The sequence below is a fragment of the Polyodon spathula genome, chromosome 10 (assembly GCF_017654505.1).
Source record: "Polyodon spathula isolate WHYD16114869_AA chromosome 10, ASM1765450v1, whole genome shotgun sequence".
NCBI lineage: Eukaryota > Metazoa > Chordata > Actinopteri > Acipenseriformes > Polyodontidae > Polyodon > Polyodon spathula.
The window spans coordinates 27063709-27085298 of NC_054543.1; the positions used below are offsets into that span (position 1 = coordinate 27063709).

Consider the following 21590-nt stretch of genomic DNA (forward strand, 5'->3'; position numbering starts at 1 on the left):
CCCCCTTGAAATGAAACATGCCCCGCTGAATTTCACTTAACGCGCCTGTGTGTCCCCCATCCCAGACCAGACGCAATACCAATATGCAGCAAATTAATGCATTTTATATTAACATAACATGTCTGACGACAGGCTAATCTTTTTTACTTGTTTGTTTACACTTGCGTTTTCATAATTAAACTCCCGTGCCGTTATTCTCCAGTATAGTAGAATGAGCGCACACCCTCCCTGGTTACAGTCAGTTTCACAGTAAAGCCTGGACGACAACATCAGGCTTGTTAGCAACACGGCCCGGCGCAAGTATAACCTTGTATCCCTGTTACACTCGACCATTACTATTGGAAGAATAAGTAATCCGCTTCGGCAGTGACTAGGGTTGCCACCTGGCCCCATAATTCCGGAACACTGTGAGACAGAAGAGGATTTTGAAGTTGCCTTTAAACTGAAGGAAATCAAGATGTGAATTGAGCCCTAAACCTTTGCTAAATTGATTCTGGTGATTAATTATCTTGAGGCAGCATGACAATACAATAATTTAACAAATGAAATAAATAAATAAGTACATCATCAATATTTATTTATTTTATTAATAGTTTTAAAAATATATATTTTAAAGTTTCTTTATAGTTTCTAATAGTATATCACCTTCTCCCACTGAAATCATTAATACTGAGCAGCTGTTCACTATTCCTACACTGAATATTTAATTGGGAGAGTCAGTGTAAATTAGGGCTATATATTACTAATTAATAGGATATAAATAGCATCTTTTAAATATTGAGAACTGAAATATAATTTTGTACAAAATAAAAATAAATATCTTGAATAAACCTCCACACATGTTTATTCAAGATGCTTTTTTTATTTTGTAAGATTTGTATTATCACAATGATTCGGATAATTAAGAAGCAGTATAAATTAAGCAAGTGCTTAGTGCTCAATTCACGTGTTTATTGCTTTCAGTTTAAGGGCAACTTAAAAACCATGTCCCGTCCCAAAGTGTTCAGGAACTATGGGGCCAGATGGCAACCCTAGCAGTGACTGTTGACTGTAGGCTTTGCTTAAAAATACTGTGAAATTCTTCCACTGTAAACTTATCTATTTGATAGACAAAATATGCTTGATGTTTAGAGATATGGAGTGACCTTGCAAGTGAATGGAAGAATGTACTTCTGCATAGTACAGTACAGTTTATAGACAAAGTGCAGTAGATTTGTGAAACGAAAACCACATCATTGATTTTTAAAAAAAGCTAAAATTCAGGTCCAAAATAATTTAGTATGTGTTAAGCACCAACTGTCTCTTGCCATTTCGCCAGCAGGCCTATAACGGCATGTTAAAAAACACACACACAGAGAGAGAGAGAGAAAGAGAGAAAGACAGTGTATGTGATCAATACATCTTGCATTGAGAAAACACCACCGGAAAAGGAATAAAGGAAATTATGATGTAATACAGTTCACGTGCAGTCACGGTTTTGTTAAGTAGCATTTTCAAAACTATATCGTCATGTGCAGTATTAAAATATGTTAAAATATAGGGCATCCACAAAACCGACAGTACATGTTGTATATTTGACATTTTATGTTCTGTGTAACATGGGCCATCGTTTAAAAAAGAAAAACAGTACCTGAACCAGATATACATTTATCATATCAACATCAAACTGTGTTGTAAAAATAAAGAAAACATAGTTTTGAAAACTGTCCAAAATACTTACTTGGGAGGGGGACTAAGAATGAAAAATGTCAAAGAACAAAAATGCCATTTTTGATATGGAAATTGTCAAAATAAAGGGGCAGCTGGAAGGTAAGAATTTACCAGTCTGGACAATGGCATTTAAATACTACTACTATTAAACTGTACTTGTTGGTAGTGTGGTTTCTTCTAATGCAGCGGTTTTCAAACTGGGAACAATTCTGAAATGGCGGACAACGCATTTTATTTAGTACCACTTGCCATTCAGTTGCAAACTTTTCTCTTGTAATCAACGTTTAATCACTAACACCAGACTGATGTGCTGTGTCAGAGTGTTCAGTGCACAAATGGCTAATTAACATATTAAATAGGCAAGTTTGAAATAAGCCCTGTTTAAATGTCATATAAACAGTTGGGCAGTTACTGCAGTCTGTCTGGGGAAAAAAAAAAATATATATACATATTTTAAAAAGCTAAAAGCCTAGTCATAACTCCATTTTATTTCCTGTGTGCGTTTGGTCCTGCAAATAGATTTTTTTTTTCAGTGACCAGATTAAAGTTTATTGTAACATAAGTACTATTGGTTCATTTCAAAATACAGAATGTATGGCCAATCAGAAATCGAAGTCTTGCCATGCGGTATAATTTTACTAGCCGTTATGTCTGGTGTGAGAGTAAGTTTTTAGTTTTCAATCCAGTGAAAAAATTTGGCTCAATACTAATACATTAGTAGCAAAGGGCAGATTTAAAAACGGCAAAAATGTCTTGCGAATGAAACTCTCTTAAATTTCCCTGCCATCATTAGTGATTTGTGTGGTAACAAGCACGGACATCCATCACACTGATACTAGGTAAGCATGTTATTATGATTTTTTTAATTTGCATCAGTACTGTACGTTTTAGTCACCAAGAATTTAAAATTGGGGAACAGAATCAGAAATAGTTGGTTAATTGGAAGCAATGCTGAATGCCTATCTCTCTGAAAAGGTGCACATTTTCAGAGGGATACGCGGGTGGTTGTTAGGTAATTTGAATTAGCTATAAAAATACCAATTCACTAATAAAAGGGAAAATAAAATACTTACCCTGTTGGTACTAGGGAATAGGTTAAACGGTTAACCGATAAATAAATGCTACCGTTTTTACATAACAGTTAACATATAATACAAATTGTGTTATACGTTAATATTTAAAAGTAAACATCCAACAAAACGTGCTCTTTATGCACTGTCTCTGAACTCTGCCACTCCTCTTACTGTAACTTTTTTAATTTGGCAACACATGACGTTGGGTTAGGCATGATTAGTCGACTGAAACCTCATCTATCAGACTAGTCTCAAGCTGTCGATTTCGGGTGTTCATACGCGGAGCACAGCAGCTGGCATCAAAATAGAAAAGGAAGGAGTGTAAAGATGGAGCAGTCAAAATGAAGTTGTGTCGAATACCTGCTAAATAAAAACATTTTAGTTTTAGAAGCAGGTATGTTAATGTATTATTATTATTGCCACTTTTTACTCAGTTGTACCTCCAATGAGTCCCACGCCCTACCTGCCTTTGTCTGAAAGTTCTGAACTGGTTACCTAGCAACCAACTTGCCATGTCAGCTGGATGCACTTCTATAGTCTCTTTGATTTTTGTTATGAAGGGAGTTTGAAAGTTGCTTTTCAATATCAAACAATTGACAGTTTTCTGAAAAAAAGTGTTGAAAACGGGAGTAATGAAGGGGAGTCAAGTGGCAGTGAGCAAAAGAAGTGCCGACAACAATGACCCGATCAGCAGTAAAAATAAATAAATAAATAAAAACTTCTGCTAACTACTTGCGTTGCATGCTTACCTGGCAGATATTTTGGATCGCTTAAATATTCTTAACAAATCACTCCAAGGACGAGATATATTTATCTTTTCTCTCACTGAAAAAATCGAAAGCTGGATCAAGAAGCTGTCCTTGTGGTACAATCACATAAACAGTGGCAGCCTAGAAGCATTCATAATATTTTTGTAATTTTTATTGCGTAGTAATTTTCATTGCTAGAACTAGGAGTCACAGTGCAGCAAAGTTTTAGAACTGCTACCCTATGATAACAGAAGACATTTTCGTTTGTCCTTGAGTACAGTGGTTTACATTTTATTTACTTTTTTCAACTAAGATGTTTTAGTTCAGCAATTGCAGGCAGAGTTTGTTAAAGTTGCAGTTTATCTGTGGTCATTTCAAGCAACAAAAAAAAATCTTGTCTCTTACATGCTGCTTTTAATAAAAAATCTGTTGATTTTTATCTGTTAACCATGTAACTGTCGTTACACTGTCACACTAAATAACCTTTAAATAAATACACTTTCCTCATATATTTAGTCTTTGTCATGCGTTGACATTTGTTTACCAAATATAGAGGCAGCTTAAGAGCACCAATCCTCTTTAATTGCATCACAATTGTATCACATTGATGATATGTGTACTGGAACATCTTTCAAAGTTTCTAGCATCTCCTTCATAGTTAATCTCGATCCACTACAGGAGACACTGATTTGACATAAAATAAAACACCATTAAAAAAAAAAAACATTTTGCCATCTGTGACAGAAATACAGTGAGTCTTTGTAAATCTCCCTCTCAATCTGTGAGGGCGCTAAGCAGTGAGAACAGAGTTCCTAGGACGGGCTGGAAGGGGGCGAGACTGTTGCAATAATGTATTGACCCGGAAGGGAAACGACGTGGCAGCAGCAGATTGGAGGGGCAGTTGCACTCGTTTACCAAGGGGTCATGTGTGACAGCATAAAAGGGGACGGATAATGATCTGTTCCTTCGCTTTGGTTTGTATTAAAACCTAGAAGGACCGAGAGACCCCAGAGAATGTAACAGTATGATGAGTGTTTTGTTTGTTTTATCTGTTAGTAATTTGTCTTGTTGGTAAATTGCCAGATGGCTAACACGTTTCCATAGCTGTCTCCTTAGGCCAGCACAAAGCCGGATCAGCACTTCACCACTGTCGCGAAATAAACTTGCATCACCCACCACGAGCACTACTTCACGCACCCAGGACTGGTGTCCATGTATGTATTATTATTTGGGACTGTGATCCCGTTGTTATTTACCCTGTGCAATACACATTGTTGTGTATTGCCGGGGGATTATTGTTTGGTCGCCAGACCTGGAAACTATAAATAAAATCCTTTTCAAACTGGTTTACAATTATCTCTGTCTGCTTCATTCACGCACTACGTCACTCCTGAACCTGTATTCACTCTGCCAGTTTGTCACACCATACCATAAACTTAACAATTATTTTTTCAAGATTCATATGAATTAATGCTATGAATCCATTGTAAACGATATTTACATCCCTAGTTGGTACCATTTGGTAATGCCGGTTATGCTTATGGGGTGCATGGACAGCGCAATATTTGTGCGGGGCATATGTGAGCTTGGTTTTACCATAAGTCCTTGTGACAGAAATATAATGAACCTTGGTTGTAAATCTCTCTCCCGACCTGTGAGGGCGCTAAGCAGCGAAAGTAGGGTCCTCTGGACGGGCTGGCCTGACAGTTCTTTCCTGGTGTCGGGAAGTCGGTCAGTCTGGAAGAAGGCGAGACTCCGTTGCAGGAACCTATTGACCTGGAAGGGAAACGACGTAGCAGCTGCAGATTGGAGAGACAGCTGCACTCGTTTACCAAGGGGTCATGCATGATGGCATAAAAGGGGCCGGAGAATCACAATCTACTCCTTCGCTTGGTTGACACTTGAACGTGAAGGACTGTGAGAGACGCAGTAACCGCTGTTATTAGAGAGAATATTTGTGAGCGTATTGTTTGTTTGTGCTTGTTAGTCATTATCTTTGTTTGTAAACCACCAGGCGGCTAACACGTTTCCGGAACTGTCTCCTTGGGCCAGCACAAAGCCGGAACAACACTTCACTACAATCACTGAAATAAATTGTTATCACCCAACACAAGCACTACTGCACGCACCCGGACTGGTGACCGTGTGCAGAATAATTGTGGGACGGATAGCATGTATTTATTATTTGGGCTGCAATCCCTTGTCTTTTCCCTCCACGCATTACACATCTGTGTTTATTGCTGGAGATTTATTGTTTGGTCACCAGACCTGAAGTATAAATAAAAGACCCAGTTTTTCAAACGGATTACAGCCTCCTATCTGTTTGTTCTTGCACTGCATCACCTCTGCACCTGTTCACAATCAGCAGCCACTTTGCCACAGCCCTGTATAGCAGTCGCAAGTAGAACTGGATTATACCATATTGCCGGATTGAAAGACAGACGGTTCTATTTATAAAAGAAGGGGTTTTTACATTTTATTGAACCAAATTTAAGGTTTCTGGGTACAATTTGTCATGGTATTTTGATTTAGACGATAGTGATTTCCTGTAAGTACTGTTATGTATTTGTATGCGAGTTTTGGGGACTGCATTTCGGTGTTTTTAGAGTTTATTGGTTTAGTTCTTGGTTTGTTCCAAGGGGAGGAGTTACCTGAGCCAAGGTATAAAAGGGGGTAGGTTGTAAGGGAAAAGTTAGTATGGTAAAGAGGTATTGATGTGAGGGTACTGTACTGTGTTAGCACCCTGATCAGGCTTCCATTCTTGTTTCTATTGTTTATCCTGCACTCAGGAGTTGTTGTTTTTTTTTTTTTTAGATAGTATAAATAGTTGTATTTATTTTCTTTTAAAAGTTCTTTTATTTTGAGTTAGTAATTGTTCAGTTTCCTGCAACTTAAAAAAAAAAAAAAAACACAAGATTGTAACCTTCACTTCTGTTGTCCGTCTGCTTACCTACAATTACATCTACGAGCACTCGGATTCAGCGCTCAGCGATTGATGCAGCCCTCACATATCTGACCCTATAAAATGTTGACTTCAGTGACGGTTAAACACGTGTGATGCATATCTGATTATTTCATTTTGGCCTGTTCTTTGTTGTCTGTTTTTCAGGGAACACCAAAAATAAATAAATAAATACAATACTAAAATTACATAGCTGAAAGGACTGTGTTTTAAAAGAAGTAGGCTTCTATTTAGATGTACTGTATTGCTTTTGTTGGTACAGTACTACTTACTCTATTGAATATATATTTTAATTCAGAACAATATGATTCTGAAAATTTCCCTTGCCAAAACTAGAGACAACACATTAACTGCTCTACAGTACATACTTTTAAATCTGGTACGTATGTGTAGTCACGTGAGTGTGGTATGGTGACAAAGGCAAGGTCCAACAGTAGTAAACTCCCAAAATGTCCGTATTTATTTAATACAAACAAAAATAATCGTCCCTCTACCAGCAATGGTATTGGGTGGGAACACGGTTGGCTTGCAGGCCAAAACAAGAACAACAATCCACTCCACAATTCCCGTGCACGAAAAATGCGTGCTTATGTCGTGAGGTGAGGGTAGTGCTCAATTGGTTGGGCAGGCTCTGTGGCTCCAGCCGCTGGCTCCATCCTCCTCTGCGAGACACAAAAAACAAACACATAACAAAAACAAACACGCACTGCTCCGGCCGTTACATTTCAACACAAGGAGCCGTACTCGCGCAACTGCATCCTCTTTGTACAGCCAAACTCCCTGCAATCAGCCCGTTGCCATGGTATCCAATCGCTGCCTGACCCGTATCTGATCGCAATGGAGTTGTTTAGAGTGCTTGCAGTTACACACATTCCTCAAGATTCTTCTGGTTTCCACCCACCGTTGAGTCGACCAGTCTAAGGGGAAGTGTACTACCAACTTTATCCGGCGCTCTTTCTGATCAGGATGGAGATTTACAGCATTGATTCTTTTTCTCTATCACAGTATATAGCAGTATGTAAAATTTCCCATTAACGACCTAACAGCAAAATAAAATCTAAATGTTATCCATGCACAGAACTGCATAAAACGTAAAATGCAATGCAATTGAGCCAAACCAAAAGATTAAAAAATAAATAAAAACAAGGGTTTCCAGAATTAAAACAGTATACAAAGTCAGTATTCAAAATTGCAGAATATAGTGCTCTTTAAGGCCCTAATGTCATAGTTCACTTGCAAATGAAGATGAACAAAAAGATCACAGATAAAAAATAAATAAATACATTACAGTATCTAGAACTGTTTAATGATTAACTGTTACATTACCCTAGGTTGTCTCATTCGCTTTGTTTTGTCTGCATTTTCGTCAGGTGAAACTGGAGGAAGCGCTGTGTAACTGCACAATATAAGACAGACTGATTTGGCATTAGAGAGATTTCTTTTTTTAAACGCGGGCTGTGATGGATATTCAGATATACTGTAACATTGAAGAGATGGGCTTTGTTCGGTAAAGTAGAAAAAAAGAATCGGAAATCGTGTGTGATGGGTAAGTGCATTAATTTGTTACATATATCTAATGGGGATTGATTTTGTCCTTACTACAAGGCTGGTAAAATGTGACTGACGTGTATCTGGATAATGGAGTGCCGACTAGTTTGTACCTTCCAAATTCCAAGTTAATGCGCAAACTCTCCCGGAGATGCAGTGTAGCAACTACCAGTTTGTTTGAATGGTTTCTCTTGGGGAAAACTTTTTCTTTGTTGCTTTTCTAGTTCCTCCTGTTGTTGTTTTTTCTCCTGTGTCTCTGCAGTGAGCGAGGTCACCGGTTCGCGCCCAGCCCTATTACTCAGGCTACTTATCAGATTGCTGCAGGTGGCTTCATAATTTTGTAACCAGCTGTCTAGGGAACCGTTCATCCTGTTTTTGTCTGTTGGTGAAGCCTAAATGTTCACCTAGTGGATGTACTTTTAACATTGCAACCAAGAGCCCACAGTAAAACCATGCTGAGTTGCATAGGAACCTCAGCCTATACTGTAAATCTCGGCAGACTACATTGTTGCATTTTAGTTCTTGCTCTGTGTTTGTAACATGATTCAAAAATGTGTTTTTGTACTGTTTCTTTAAAAAGAAAAATCAACCCATCAGTGGCTTCCTTGTAAGCAGCCACATCATTTAATCACACAGAAGTATCTCAAATCAAAGTCCTGCCGGCTTTGGAGCAAAAATTTAAAAACAAATAAAGTGCTGCACTAACAATTCTGGCATCCAGTTGAAATGAAAACACTAAAATCTGTCACCATTATCCGAGTTTTGATGGGTGAATTTTGTCTTGTTTATGTCTGATTAAACAAGTTTTTTCCTGGTGCTTTCTGTTTTCAGCTGGGCTTTTGTCGCCTGGTTAATCCTATTATTTCAACACCAACAGTATTAGCCCTACGGGACAGCTAAGACGGTACACTGTGTCCATTATTATTTATCTTGTCCACTTCTGACAAAACATTCCTGTTTTTGACAAAGGATAGACAAGGGATTTATATTTAGTCTTGTGGTGTTAAATCCTCGTTCTGTCTGTGCTGCTTATCTAAGAGTAATGTGAAATTATCTCAACCTAAAATATCTTCCCTGCAAAACCAACTTCAAATGTTTAGAGGAGAATTGACTGTGTGCTCTCGAGGATATATTGCATTTATTATTAATATGCTTGTATAATACTTCTTAAAGCATGTCAGCTCGTTGCTATGCCAGCCCAGTATCATGAACTCTACTGATGCAACTCATGTCTTTAACCATGTCAACTAGAGTCGTTTGAGAATGTGGGGATCAACATGGAGTTTTCATGTTGGAATATTTGTTCAGTATTCAAACCAATTTTAGTCAATATAAAATCAGCCAAAATAAAAGAATAATTACTCACATCAATTACAAACATGATACATTTCAATAGGTGTATGCACACAGTACTAAAAATAAATAAAGCTTGTATAAACACATGCACACACTGATGCAATGTGTTTCCATTTCACTGGAGTACAGTAGTATTACTTTCCTACCTTCCTGACATTTCCCACCTATTTTATAATTTCTTACTGTTTACCATGAGTAATTTGCATTTAAACCGACCCAGCAGTGTTCAGTTGGGTTCTTAACTGGAGATATACAAGGGCCAAGAACCTTGATGTTTCCATCTGGTGTCATAATATTTTAATTCAAATGAACACCCATGGCAAAATGTGAGTCACTGCTTATGACCACCGTTATAATATGCACACGTTCCTTTAATAATACACTGCGTCATTCTTATTGAAAATTAAGCCTACGATTTTCCATGGCTTTTTGCAGTGCTAGACTGCCTCTGTCAGCAAAGGTTCCAGACCAACCCTGCAGTTCTGATGGATCTGAACTCACTGCTAGAGAGAGAGAGACTGCAGTTAAAATCTTGCCTTGCAAAGACAGTGAGTGATCTCGGCAAACATGCTGAATAAACTGAAACTGCTGATTAGTTGAGTGAGGCTGTTTCGGTCAGCTAGTTCTTTCAATTATGCAGTTTTGCCCCTTAGCACAATTTCCCACATCCTTTTCAAATGCTTGAAATGCTGCCGTTGCAACCTCCGCAGTTCTGGTGCACAGAATAACACATTTTCAGGATGAAATGGCTTTGGCAGAAGAAAAACTACATCATACAGAGTGCCATGATTATGAAACATTATTTAACATAGACTTGCTGTCACTGGGTAGTTTCTGAAATCTGGAAAGCTATTAATTTGTGCAAATTTGAGATTTTGGTATATGCTGCAAAAGTACAGTTCTCTCTGAATTATTTTTTAAGGAAGTATTTTGAACACAGTTCTTGTGAGAGTACTGTATGTGTTTTTGTCCAAACACCAATACGCTAGTGTCTTTGTGAAACATGTACTACTGTAGAACTGTCCAATTGGCCCCTGTTTTGTTATGAGTGCCTCAGTTTTTCTGAAATGTGTAAGAAGCTGTTAATGTTTAGAGGGGAATTCTGCAACCAAGTTTCTAAGTGAATATCGACAATATTATTCAAAAGATTCTTCACAAAAGCTTTTAAGTACAACTGAAGACATGCATTTGTATATTATGCATAGTAATATAATCTATTCATTGAGAAAACTATTATATTAAGAAAGTAAGAAGACATGTTTTTAAGTTCGTCTGCCATTTGTCATCAGAAAACAAATATAAATGAATTGGTTTTATTCTAGTAACACACAGTAAGATCGCATGTTTCTGGATAGCTAGCTACTGTACATGAATCACCAAATAGGGAAAGGCTTGCAAAATAAAATGTCATAAAAACCAACAACTAACAATTCCAGAACAAATTAGTTTTGCAAACTTTGCTTGCGCATTAAAACCAGCTGCTGCAAGTTGTAAATGATTTCCAGTCACAAGTACTGCTAAGTAGCTGATGATCTCCGTTGATTTCCAAGTGTATCATGGTCCATATCTCCACTCCTCCACAGCTTGTGTGCACATTTCAGTCTCCTGGCTACGTGCAGCGAATCAGTTTAATGCTACTGCCCAATCAGATTACATTGTTAGTGTAATTACAACTTTTGCTAATTAACTCAGAAGATGTAATTAGCTATTTGGATTAAATAGGGATGAGATTGAATTATCCTCAACTCAGTAAAGGGATCTTTTAATACAGTGTCAGGCAGTCTGTACATGAAAGGATAGTGGTACATGTTCATGGTCAAACACTTAGAGCTGACCTATTTTCTATCACATTAGCGGATGCTTATTGAAGTTAGACACAGAATAAAAGTGTAAATAAAAGCATCCCAAGTTCAGATCCTTTTTGAGAGAGTTGGTTCTTGGGAGTGAAGTGGTATCAATGACCAAGTAGGGAAGCGATATGGCAGCCTCGGATTGGAGGACTGGTTGCAATCGTTTACCAAGGGGCCGTAGCGAGGTGATCTCTTTCTCTGTTATGGTTAATGCTAACCCGGGAGGAGACCCGTTATATATCGTGAGTGTTTTGTTTTGTCTAGTTATATATTTGTGTGTTATTAAACAGCTAATACGATCCGGAGCTGTCGCTACAGGCCAGCACAAACCAGGACATCACTGCACTTGTTTCACGAATAATTGTATTTGCAACATGAGCACTACAGCACTCACTTTGGACTTGTGACCGTGTTTGTATATTGTGTGTGTATTAAGGACTGTGTTTATTATTTCGGGACACTGTGGTTTCACTGAGCAATACACATTATTGTGTATTGCCAGTTAACTTTATTATTTACTGTTGTCAAGTGACATTGGGTTACAAAATAAACCATCATTTCACCAGTAACGTTGTTGTCATTTTCTTGAGCACTGCATCACCTTTACACCTGTGCACTGCAAACCACTTTGCCACACTGATGTACTGTCTTTTGGAGGAAATGCATAGTTGAGAATGAGATCTTATCGGCTATGTGAGATGGATAAGGTACATGTTGAAGAACAGGGGTGCTGATATTGCTGTACAGACAGATTTCCTGCTCAAGGTCTGAGATAAGAGCAGACATGCTGAAAAGACTGCCCTGATGTACTGTCTTAGTTTAAATGGCTGCATAGCATCTCAACTAATGTCCTCTCTTTTTGATATTGTTAAAGCCCAAGGACAAAGCAAGCCAGAGCTATACTGCAAGAATAACTGAAACCAATTCACAAGAGGCTTTCCAGTTCACGGAAATTACCCTGCTGTCTGTGATCAAGGTAGGCGATTTACTATACTGTCATACACATATGGTTTCATTATTGTTGGTGCTGTTAATCTACCAAATAGTGTGTGTACTGTGTCCCAAAATAGCTCTTAAAACTATAACCTTCCCTGATGAAACAGCCCAACCAGCCCAAAGTGCTTGATTTCCAAGCTTTCCTACAACAAGATCTTTATTACTGACAACTATTAAACTGTAATTACTTTTTATACTACTTTGCTATGCGTCTATGGATTCCAGACAATGTGATCAATATTTACATCATTATATTAATACTGCATTTCACAGTATTGTTCTGCTATTTTTGCTCTAGAGCTCTAGTGCTCTCAGGGAATGGCACTATGTGTTGCTCCAGATTCAGTGACTGATAACAACCTGCTGCTAAGAGCCCAGGGAGGCTCAGCACCAAATTCGCTGTACCTTGTGAATGTTAAAATGATAAGTTGCCAATAGTGGGTCCATGGTAAATTAACATTTGCTGGCTTTGTCAGTAGGTAACTTATCAAATATATTCATCACCAGGGGAGACTTGTTACTAGTAGACTGTAGAGGAATTGTGATCTATTTATCTTATTTTCAACAAGGTCGTTATTGAAAACCAAGCTGGGTGCAGGACAACTGAGTTCCCCCCACCCATGTGGAATGATATTGGTTTCTAAGTTCTAGAACAGTGGAGTCATTTTGGATAGTGATAGGATAGGAGTGTAATCCTGTTTGTGGTGCCTGCAGTTCATGCAAGAACAAAAACGTGTAAACTGGGGCTTGTGAAATCTAGTCCGGCCTTATCACTATAACAAATGATTCAGGACATCTGCTTAAAATGTGTAATTTTTATGGATTGCGGTTTTCTGCAGCTGCAAATTACATTAACCGGTCACTACCCGCGTCTCGACTCCTCAGGGATAGATTATATATGTATCATGATAGGCGTAGAGCATTTCAGTGGACTTCAGTTCAAACTGAGTGCTCAAACCTTGAAATTGACTGCCTGGACTAAACCATACACAATATTAATAACAAAGTTTAACGATCATACTGCAAAATACTGTAATATTGGGAATAAACCATTTGCCTTTTAATGCTGGTCGACAAATATTGTGTGATTAGAATTTCCGTGTTTCTCTTTTTAATGGGGAAGTCCAAACTTCTTGGAGTTGTGATTTATTTATCTGCTGCTAGCCAGTCTCCAATTTTGTAATGTATTACCAGGTTACCGGAAATGCCTTTTACATAAATCCATTTACAGTACATAAAACTAACAAAACAATTCCAGCAAATCTTCTATAATGTGTGTTTCCATCACTAAGTAGATCGTTCGTAATGGTATTTCATATTTGAAGTATACATTAACAATTACTGATTTGGTTCCTGCAGATATTATGGTGCCACACTTCTGGCTTGTCCTTGCATTCAACCTACACTGTATTGAAATACAATGCAGAATCAAACTTTTACCATAATGCGTGTGTTTTGTAAAGCATGTGTTTGGTTTTTGATGGGATAGCAGTACATAAAGCTAAGATTTATGGAGCATAACATTGATCTTTTATTAGACAGCAGTGTATTTGTGTTCAGTATAGTAACTGCACTATACTGCTGGAATCCTTATTGGAAGGATCTTTTACCTTGAAAGCCTTTATATTTTACATTGTGAATAATGCTCACTGCAGTCCCAGGTCACAATTCAGTACCTTTTCTGTACTTTGTGCAGAATTGTACATTAGTGAAATGATTCATTTACTACAATCTGTCATAATAAACACATACAATAACTCAATTGGGTACCTCACTGGGATTCAATTTAGCTCCAGAAATGAATGTCATCACATACAATGTATATAGTCAAAGAATACAAATATGTTAGATGTCAGGCTATTTTGAACCAACTTAACTTGTTTAAAAGCATAATCTTTTCCCATCAGAACAATTACAATGTAGATTGTACAACGATTACTGTACAAGGTAGATTGACTGGGGATAGTCTGCTGATAGTTTATCTCATACATAACAGAATATTACAAGTGATATTCAGCACTGCATGTTAAAATTGATTTGAACAAGTCTGTTCAATTCTGTATGAAATTGTATAGCGTAAAGATGCAGTAACTGCACACAAGTGTATTCTACTGCAGTGACCTCACAAAGAGGAAAGTCTTACGCTTCTGAATCCTTCTACACACTAAGGCTGCTAAGATGCAATGCTTGGTGGTTTTTCATCAGTTTAACTCAGCTGCAATCTGTGCTAGTGGGTCCCTTGGTAGTGGTAGTATTACAGAGATGTTGGCGCTATTTGATTTGAATGATTTCAGCCTGCATTAGTGAAAGCCAGTCCAGATGTGGAACTGGAGAATCGGAGTGGGACAAGATATGATAAAAAAAAAAGACATTAGGATGAGGGACAAGAAATAAATCTGTTTAAAAATGCAAAATCTCAGTTAAAAGTTAAAACTTTTCTCAAAAAATATACATTAGAAGCTTTAACTAGCTGAGCCACGCCTCTGATTCAGACAGTCAGAAATACTGATTTGAAAACATTAAATCAAAAAAACAATCTTAATGTAATTTCTCGTGGCCCAAACCTTCACAGACCATCATTTTACACCATTGATACTATTATTATAATTACTTTTATCTCATGTAATCCATGTAAGTCCATTGCATTTCTTTCATGGTAATTTATCAGCATACCTGTTATCTTTTCTGCTGAAGTGTTCAGTCAGGTACATGGACAGATGGACCTTATAAAAGAACAGTTTTGGAATGTTAAATTTTTACCTGATAAGAGAACCCTCTTTTCAGTCTACGGTGTATATGGGATTACATTTGTTAGTTTAAGACCTGCGTTTCCTACTGGTCTCCTGTTGGTGGCCTGCATTGCATAAACTAAATTCCTTGGCAGACAATTTCTATACAAGTCATATAATCTGAAAATCTTCAGTGTTGTTTGTATGTGGTCATAAATTAATTATATTTTATTTGGAAGATTCCTACAGTGCTGAACAGTAGAACATACTGTAGAGCAGGCTGGCGTACTGTGAAGCCAGTGGAGACATGCACAGATACAGCACCCTGACGAATTCACAAGCTTGCTGCTTACTTAACCCCTTTCTCTAACAAAGCACACTTGACAGTGGATCCTTAGGCTACATGTATCATGATGTATACATTTTGTTCTTGCTTTTGAAACTTAAAATGGAACAAATGAGGGAAACCTGAACTGTTTATAGTTCTGTCGCAACTGAATGTCTGTAGCAATGGAGCAGTATGCCACTTGTTTATCCACAGAGCAGGAAAGCCACTGACCACCACATTGTTGAGTTTTCCATCGATGATTTCCATTTCACGGTCTTCCAAAAAAATTAAATGGTTGAAATCTTAAAAGGAGCTGGCAAAGCTAACTTTAACCGGTACTTTTAGCGCAGCACAGAAACCAGGACCAAAAGAAACATTTGGAAATTAAGTGGAGATATTCATAGGGCAGGGTTGGAGAGGGTGTTTGAAATGGGTTACCAAGTCATATTGTTGATGCTGAATCTACGTGATCCTTTCAGACCCAACTTGACAAAGGTTTGAGATCAATCGGCTTTTCATGCATTGATGTGTGGCCCCGTTTGTCAATTTTCTTATGTTTTTTCTAATCCAATCATTTTATAACCCTCATTTTATAAACATCAAAATGTGAACTTGGCTGTCTGTAAGACAGTTCATGTGAGAACAAAGACGTGGAAACTGGGGCTTGTGAAATCTAGTCCGGTCTTATCACTATAACAGATGATTCAGGACATCTGCTTAAAACAAGTATATAATGTGTCATTTTTATGGATTTGCAGTTCTTCTGCAGCTGCAAATTACATTAACCGGTCACTACCTGTGTCTCGACTCCTCAGGGATAGATTATATATGTGTCATGATAGGCATAGAGCATTTCAGTGGACTTCAGTTCAAACTGAGTGCTCAAACCGTGAAATTGACTGCCTGGACTAGACCATACACAATATTAATAACAAAGTTGCGTAAAGTAATGCGCATATTGCAAAATAATGTAATATTGGGAATTATGTGCTATTTCTGTTTGGATTTTCTGCAACTGTCACAGTACTGGACTACTGAAACTGCAGTTTGAAGAACAGTGAGCGTTGGCGCCCCCTACATATACAATGGCATATTTCAACTTGCCATGGGGGTGGTGGAATTCAAAACCCTCAAGATTACGCAAGGGATTCCCTACTTAATTTGTAACTTGTAACCGGTAAAGCATGTCATTGTACCCAAAAGCTATTCTAATGAATGGGAAATGCTTGTTTGGAGTTGAAGAGTACCACAATCATGTGAGCCAAGGGAGTGCTCCTGCTGCCAATTGCAGTAATAAAAGATGATTGCCTTTTTTTTATCCAAACGGTGCCCTATATACATTTTCAACATGGACTTTTAAGGTAGTGCATCCCTGAATAAACCACATGAGTTAGTACATCTTAAATTGAATATTTCAAAAGTATCTTTTCTAGTGAACAAACCAAATTGGGATCACCAAATGCAGTAGCTCAGATCCTGCTGTAGCTTTTGAGTTTTGGCTTGTCTCTGAGTTATGCAGAGAAAGGTGAAGTTTTTGTAAACGATAATGAACATTAATCTTAGATGATTACTGTAGCATAGTAATTTAGAGATAATCCATCTTTACGATGGAAATAAAAGGAAACATCTGCTCTTTTTGAAATCACTGACCTACCTCAAAAAATAAAAAAATAAAAATTGTATATATATATATATATATATATATATATATATATATATATATATATATATATATATATATATATATATATATATAGATATAGATATAGATATAGATATAGATATAGATATACACACACACACACACACACACACACACTGAACTAAAATATAAATGCAACATGTGTTGGTCCCATGTTTCATGAGCTGATATAAAAGATCCCAGAAATATCCATACACACACAAGGCTTATTTCTCTCAAATTTTGTGCATAACTTTGTTTACGTCCCTGTTAGTGAGCATTTCTCTTTTGCCAAGATAATCCATCCACCTGACAGGTGTGGCATATCAAGAAGTTGATTAAATGGCATGATCATTACACAGGTGCACATTGTGCTGGGGACAATAAAAGGCCACTCTAAAATGTGCAGTTTTGTCACACAACACAGTGCCACAGATGTCTCAAGTTTTGAGGGTGCGTGCAATTGGCATGCTGACTGCAGGAATGTCCGCCAGAGTTGCTGCCAGAGAATTGAATGTTCATTTCTCTACCATAAGCTGCCTCCAACATCGTTTTAGAGAATTTGGCAGTACATCCAACCGGCCTCACAACCGCAGACCATGTGTAACCACGGCAGCTCAGGACCCCCACATTCTGCTTCTTCACCTGCGGGATCGTCTGAGACCAGCTACTCCGTCAGCTGGTGAAACTGTGGGTTTGCACAACCGAAGAACTTCTCCACAAACTGTCAGAAACCATCTCGGGGAAAAGCTCATCTGCGTGCTCGTCGTCCTCACCAGGGTCTTGACCTGACTACAGTTTGGTGTCGTAACCGACTTCTGTGGGCAATTGCCACTGGCACGCTGGAGAAGTGTGCTCTTCACGTATGAATCCTGATGTCAACGTTGTGAACAGAGTGTCCCATGGTGGCGGTGGGGTTATGGTATGGGAAGGGGTTTAAGCTACGGACAAGTAACACAATTGCATTTTATCGATGGCAATTTGAATGCACAGAGATACCGTGACGAGATCCTGAGGCCCATTGTCATGCCATTCATCCGCCGCCATCACCTCATGTTTCAGCATGATAATGCACGGCCCCATGTAGCAAGGATCTGTACACAATTCCTGGAAGCTGAAAATGTCCCCGTTCTTCCATGGCCTGCATAATCACCAGACATGTCACCCATTGAGCATGTTTGGGATGCTCTGGATCGACATGTATGACCGTGTATTCCAGTTCCCGCCAATATCCAGCAACTTCGCACAGCCATTGAAGAGGAGTGGGACAACATTCCACAGGCCACAATCAACAGCCTGATCAACTATGCGAAGGAGATGTGTCGCGCTGCATGAGGCAAATGGTGGTCACACCAGATACTGACTGGTTTTCTGATCGACGCCCCTACCATTTTTTTAAGGTATCTGTGACCAACAGATGCATATCTGTATTCCCAGTCATGTGGAATCCATAGATTAGGGCCCAATGAATTTACTTCAGTTGACTGATTTCCTTATATGAACTGTAACTCAGTAAAGTCTTTGAAATTGTTGCATGTTGCGTTTATATTTTTGTTCAGTGTGTGTGTGTGTGTGTGTGTGTGTGTGTGTGTGTGTATATATATATATATATATATATATATATATATATATATATATACACCTACAGTACTGTGCAAAAGTTTTAGGCAGGTGTGAAAAAATGCTGTAAAGTAAGAATGCTTTCAAAAATAGACATGTTAATAGTTTATATTTATCAATTAAAAAAATGCAAAGTGAGTGAACAGAAGAAAAATCTACATCAAATCAATATTTGGTGTGACCACCCTTTGCCTTCAAAACAGCATCAATTCTTCTAGGTACACTTGCACACAGTTTTTGAAGGAACTCGGCAGGTAGGTTGGCCCAAGCATCTTGGAGAACTAACCTTCGGCGAACAAACTGCCTTCTGCTACAGCCAAATATTTCAAATTTTGACTCATCAGTCCAGAGCACCTGCTGCCATTTTTCTGCACCCCCGTTCCTGTGTTTTCGTGCATAGTTGAGTCGCCTGGCCTTGTTTCCACGTCGGAGGTATGGATTTTTGGCCCAAGTCTTCCATGAAGGCCACTTCTGACCAGACTTCTCCGGACAGTAGATGGGTGTACCAGAGTCCCACTGTTTTCTGCCAATTCTGAGCTGATGGCACTGCTGGACATCTTCCGATTGCGAGGGAAGTAAGCATGATGTGTCTTTCATCTGCTGCAGTAAGTTTCCTTGGGCGACCACTGATTCTGTTTCAACCTACATATTGAATTGATGATCGTTAGCACCTGTTTGGTATAATAGTTTAATCATACACCTGACTATATGCCTACAAAATCCCAGACTTTGTGGAAGTGTACCTAGAAGAATTGATGCTGTTTTGAAGGCAAAGGGTGGTCACACCAAATATTGATTTGATGTAGATTTTTCTTCTGTTCACTCACTTTGCATTTTGTTAATTGATAAATATAAACTATTAACATGTCTATATTTGAAAGCATTTCACACCTGACTAAAACTTTTGCACAGTACTGTGTTTGTGTGTGTGTGTGTGTGTGTGTGTGTGTGTGTGTGTGTGTATAAAAGATGGTGTGTATATACATATATATATATATATTACATATATTATATATATATATATATTTATATATATATATATTATATATATATATATATATATATATATATATATATATATATATATATAATATATATAGTGACGGATTGCCCTCTGGTCACATGTTTTTCTTCTCCAAATAAACACTTTAGAATGCCAGGAAATGCCGTAGCACGTGTTTATTATTTGCAACAAAAGAAAAATAAACAAAACAAAACCTAACCCGATCTCGGGCCCTAGCTAAACAAATGTTTCCCTAACTTATAACAAGGCAGGCTAAGCCTGTTACCTTGTCACCAAAACCAAATCGCAGTCCAAGTCGTAGTCCAATACCTTTTCCAATAGTTTGTTTCCCAGTTCTCTCAACAATCCCATCTCTTGCTCTCCAACCAAACTCCTACCATCATCCATACTGAAACACACACTTTCACCCTTTTAAACATAATGAATTAGTTCTTTGAATTAACCTGGAATTGGTCCTGACTCCAGTAACCTGTACTGGGTCCTAATGGCCCCCAGGTATGGTCTACTAAACAAGATTATTTTATTTTAAACCAGTTAATTACTTTTTTTAGTCTCCCTTATTTATCACACCATTATCATTTAGTAGTTAATCTATTATCCCATATTTTAGTTTTAACCTCAAGCACATTATATTATTTCATTTCTTTGTTTACCCTCTAGTTAGTTTATGTTCTGGTTAGTTTATGGTTTGTGGTGCTAGTTTCAGATTTTACCCAGCTTGCTCATCTTATATCTTAGTATCCTCTTTACCCGTCTTTGAAGATACAAAATATCTCAAACCAAGTGCAGTAGTACCACACGTGTTGTCCATTTACTAGAACTCCAGAATGACTTGGAGCAACGGGTTTGTGCATTTTACCTCCTTCAGTACTGCAATGGTGACTGCTAAGACTGACTGGCGCACCAGATGTATTATCACATTCATGAATCCAGTTTCTAAAAAGCCTTTTCAGATATTTATCAAATTCAAATAGAAAAGCAGCATACCTTTGTTGCTGTAGCCTGTTCCACATAGGCCACAGGACAGGAAGGATCTTCATTGGTGTCTGGTTGTGACCATCATAAACCTCCTGCATTTGACTCAACTGGTCAAAAGATTTTTGCTACTGTTTTGGCATTGATTGTTGTGAACAAGTCTCCTCAGTTCAGATTCTGTTCTTCTGCTTTCCTGGTTCTCATGCACCTGGTAGTAAAATTATGTAAGCTGGGAATAGTGTGTACAGCTATTGTTTTATATCGCAGTTTGTTAGAGTTGCAAGTTTTTGCTGTGCTTCACTTGCGTATGGCTCATTCTAATCCTAACTATTTATTTTGCAACTTCACAATAAGAAAGACAATCAATCAATCAATCTTTATTTCATATAGCGCCTTTCATATTGGACCACCATCACAAAGCGCTTTACAGTTGTTCATGATTTATTAATTTTATCATGATATGTATCTGATTGAAACTCATGTATTGAGTTATGTGTCATATTGTTATGAACTCAAACGAACACAAACGTTTAACTGCTGCAAGGAGTGTACGTTCTTCATTTTACCTATGTTGCTGTCTTTGTTTTTGCATTCTGACATGCTGCTTCCAAAATCTACAGGTTGTTAAGCCTTCACTTCCTAATAAAAAGAGCTACATTGTGGAGATTGATGGTGACATACAGTATATGGCACAAGAGCCATCTCTGATTTAACAGTTTTGATTAATAAATAAATGGCAGAAAATATTAAAGGAGAGCTGGAACTCATTTGCCTTAGGGACATAGGCTTGCTAATCTACTCTATGTAAGACCTATTGATCATGTAAACAGTGCTTGTGGAATGATCTGTCAACCCCTTCCATTTATCATAAGGGTAACAGCCCTTGTTTGGATTTTTCCAGAATTTAGTGGTACTGTAGAATCAATGCTACTTTGTCATGTATGACAAATAAACCAAACATTTACTCCAGTAGATCTTGCTTTCAAACG

General features: G+C 37.9%; 1 protein-coding gene across 4 annotated transcripts in view; it reads left to right on the forward strand.

Moving 5' to 3' along the window:
* The window catches only part of LOC121322038 (double-stranded RNA-specific editase 1-like), a 181146-nt gene that overhangs the window by 59496 nt on the left and 100060 nt on the right, over positions 1-21590 (forward strand). For 3 of the 4 annotated variants that reach the window (XM_041261488.1, XM_041261484.1, XM_041261486.1), the window contains one exon: positions 12123-12224. The exons of the other annotated variant lie outside the window; for it this stretch is intronic. The gene's annotated coding sequence lies outside the window, so the exon portion shown is untranslated. The remainder of the gene's footprint in view (positions 1-12122; positions 12225-21590) is intronic. 4 annotated transcript variants of the gene reach the window in all.